This window comes from Anneissia japonica, unplaced genomic scaffold, assembly GCF_011630105.1.
Source record: "Anneissia japonica isolate Jap-2015-1 unplaced genomic scaffold, ASM1163010v1 scaffold61926_len17590_cov105, whole genome shotgun sequence".
In the NCBI taxonomy this organism is placed as follows: domain Eukaryota; kingdom Metazoa; phylum Echinodermata; class Crinoidea; order Comatulida; family Comatulidae; genus Anneissia; species Anneissia japonica.
Window position 1 is genome coordinate 13,671 of NW_022725935.1, and position 3,920 is coordinate 17,590.

At 31.8% G+C, this 3,920-nt stretch overlaps 1 long non-coding RNA gene across 1 annotated transcript; it reads left to right on the forward strand.

The window, feature by feature from the left end:
- Positions 1-199: 199 nt before the first annotated feature.
- LOC117112993 lies at positions 200-2,800 on the forward strand. Its single transcript, XR_004446125.1, has 2 exons — positions 200-431; positions 835-2,800. It is a non-coding gene; the product is annotated as an uncharacterized LOC117112993 (long non-coding RNA).
- Positions 2,801-3,920: the final 1,120 nt, after the last annotated feature.

Here is a 3,920-nt window from a genome sequence, read left to right on the forward strand (position 1 = left end):
CTTCATCATTTGTGTATTACACTTAGTATATTAGCCAATTTTTTTTTCGATTTTTTTTTTTATTGAGCACTCTACTCCAAATGATTTGAACTTTTTACTTGTGTACTTTTTATATATATATTTTTTTTATACGAATGCGTATTTTATAACATAGGCCTATAGATAATCAATATAATTTTAATCTATACTTATACCAATAATACTATGGTATTCTCACCTTTGTACAGGAACCGATGAGGAACGTGGGATAACAAAATGGCGTCTTACTTTATCAAAAGCTGGCGAAACAACTGAAGAAACTTCATTTTCAATGAAGACATACGATTTCCCGTTCGGCATGGGTTTCATTCGCAAGAAAGCCTTTTTTTCATATCTACCATTCTGCCCAACATTCCCAGCACCTTCGTGCAAGTTTGGGAAAAATGAAGACAGTAAGTAAATTTTTAGGTGGGGGTTCAGTTTTTGGTTACTTTCAGTATAGTAGGCCTATGTTCTCTTTGTTTTCTTCTCAGTGATTTGAATCCCTTGCATACTTAAGCCCCATTTACACTAGACACGACAACGACATATCATCGCGTAGTTTGTATTCTTCAACACTGCGCGCATCTGTATCGTGTCGTTGTCGTGTCGTAATCGTGTCTAGTGTAAACGGGGCTTAGACTGCTTTTGCATTACTCTCACATCAAAAATAGGCCTAATAATTATGAATATGGATATGTGATAATTATGAATATGTAATGCATAGATATATTATTTTTCTTACGTGTTGATATAAAACAATTATTTATATTACCGAATCGAAATTTCATAGCTTTGTGTAATTTTTTTTTTCAGTACACGGTGAAGAAAATATGGGTGCAGATACTCGCATGTAGAGGCGCATTAACACAGTTAGAGGAATGAAAATGTACCGTATGCTTCTTGTCTTTCAATTATAACTTTCAAACTGGTATTCCATTTACGCGATCAATTTACTGTCAATTTATATTATTCACATAGGGCCTACCAACCAAAACAGCCAATAAACAGTAAAATCCGATTCGAAATACCTGTCGTCCTACAATGGCGTCTATGCAAAATATAAAGTAGGGTCTATAAAAACTATGGGGATAGTTCATCACTTACGCTTATTTTGAAGTCGGATGTATTTTTGGTCCCGATCGCACTAAGGTCATTATTAGATAGGCATATCTTCATAAGACTTATACAAATGGATACCTTATTCGAAGCAAGAAATCAAGTTGTCTTTAAGTCCGCTCGCTTATATTATTCGGCTTGATATTTACCTTATATATTATGTCAATACAAAAAAACTTGTTTAATTGGCGGAAAGTATTATACAATTTTTATAATGAATACAAAGCATATAGAAATATAGTTTGGGCATAGTTCGTCATTTTTTTTTATTTATTAAGTAGGACTATTATTTATATAATGCATTAGTTTAATATTTTTGCCTATAGAAACAAATTTTTATATTATTAAACTGGTATTGTTTTTGTTTTTTATGTTTAGGTTGTTGAGTTTAGGTGAAATCTGACCTGATTTTTTTTCACCTCTTTTATTATTGTTTCTTTGATATAATTAGGCCTAAGAACATTTCCCCGCTTTTGGTGACACGTTTAAAACTAATACGTTTAGGTTGTTGAATGTAGATAGAATTTGACATAATTTTCTTCACCACGTTTAGGCCTACTATTGCTTATGTAGCCTAATTAACAATCTTGACCCGATTTCAATTACACGAAACGTGTTTGGTGACACGTTTATAGCTAATGTGTTTTCGGTTGGTAAACTAGATTTATGTAAAAATTGTTCTGATTTTCGTTTGCTATTGTTTATTTTTTGTAATTAACAATCCTTCCCCGATTTTGGTATCACGTTTAAAGCTAAACTTTTTTGTTGACACGTTTAAAGCTAACGTGAAACCTCACAAAATTTTCTTCACCTTGTTTACTATTGCTTATTTTATGTAATTAACAGTTTTTTTCCGCTTTTGGGAATACGTTTAAAGTTAAACATGTTTCGGCATGGATGGGCATGGTATCAATCATGGTATTTAAGTCAACAATGATTATTGCACTTCAGTCGTTATTAATTATTGTATTTTAGTCAACATCAAATGATTATTGCACTTCAGTCGATGAATATTCAGTATTGAACTAAGTTTATGGTGAACTTTGAACTTGATCGTATCATTTTAGTAACATTTTTTTAATCTACAAATCAAGATGGTTCTGTTAAACCGTCAAATTTATGATTGGTAAATTTTGTAAAACGTAACATAAGATTAGAAGAATATATGGAATCGATACATGATAGAATAGAACAGTTTAATGACGAGTGGAAACTACTAAAACAGTTAGGCCTAAGTTCATAGGTTTTTTATATCTATCGGGTCTTTGGCCCTAGGCATTACTATGCAAAATGTTATACGCATCATGTATGGTACATTTTCTTTTATCAAGATGTTTGCATTAACATATTTTGTGTGTTTTTTTGTTTTGTTTTGTTTTTGTTTTTTACCGCTGCGTCGGTTTACATATTCAAATTGAAATTTATATTTGATAGGCCCTATACGAATATGAGTAATTTATTGTAATTTGGCTTGCTATTTAATAGCAATTATATTTAATATTTAATCATTGGCATTGATGTGAGTAGGCCTACCGGTATTAAATTATTGTATTACCTTTTTTTAAGATTGTGTAATGGGGTAACTAAGAAATGGAATATTATGTAATATTATGGATTTATACTTGACCTATGGATTAATAAATTAATTTTTTTTTTAATTTTATCGATTCTTTTAATTCTCTCTGTGTGTTTAGTACAATGTCATTCATTCAATCAATCATTCATTCATTTAATTTTATTACTACCATTTATTAAATAACAATCGATATTTCTATGATTGTAGGATACCGCAATGCACAACGGAGTTTTTTTTTTTTTGAGGACAATTTTTTGACTCCACCATTTTGCGATTGTTTTGTGCTGTGGCATATATGGATCAAAAGCATACTCTGCAGGGTGAAAAATACCACCTAATATCTAGTTTAAAACTTATATAACGGTAAATCGGATAATACTAAAATATTCCTATGCTCGAATTTGGGAAAACTTAAACTTTTCATCGTAAAAAATTTTGTTGAACAAAGTTAAATCGAAAATAATCAGTGGTTGGTGACCACTACGAGTCAATACCATGTTTGTAAGTGTGATTTCTGCTCTTTAGTATTCAGACTAATCTGCCGAACGTAGGCATATGATCTCAATGGAATGATAAACGAAAAGCGTATTCTGCCGAATGTAAGCCTATGATCTTAATGGAGTGATAAACTAAAAGCCTAATCTGTCGAATGTAGGCCTATAATCTCAATGGAATGATAAACGAAAAGCGTAACTTGCCGAATGTAGACCTATGATCTCAATGGAATGATAAAAGGAAAGCCTAATCTGCCGAATTGTAAGCCTGATCTTAATGGAGCAATAAACAAAAAGACTAATCTCCTGAGTGTAGTGCCTTTGATCTCAATGGAATGATAAACGAAAAGCATAATCTGCCGAATGTAGGCCTATGATCTCAATGGAATGATAAACGAAAAGCCTAATCTAACAAATGTAGGCCTTTGATCTCAATGGAATGATAAACGAAAAGCATAATCTGCCGAATGTAGGCCTATGATCTCAATGGAATGATAAACGAAAAGCATAATCTAACAAATGTAGGCCTATGATCTCAGTGGAATGATAAACGAAAAGCCTAATCTAACAAATGTAGGCCTTTGATCTCAATGGAATGATAAACGAAAAGCCTAATCTAACAAATGTAGGCCTATGATCTCAATAGATTGATAAACGAAAAACCTAATCTGCCATATGTAGGCCTATGATCTCAATGGAATGATAAACGAAAA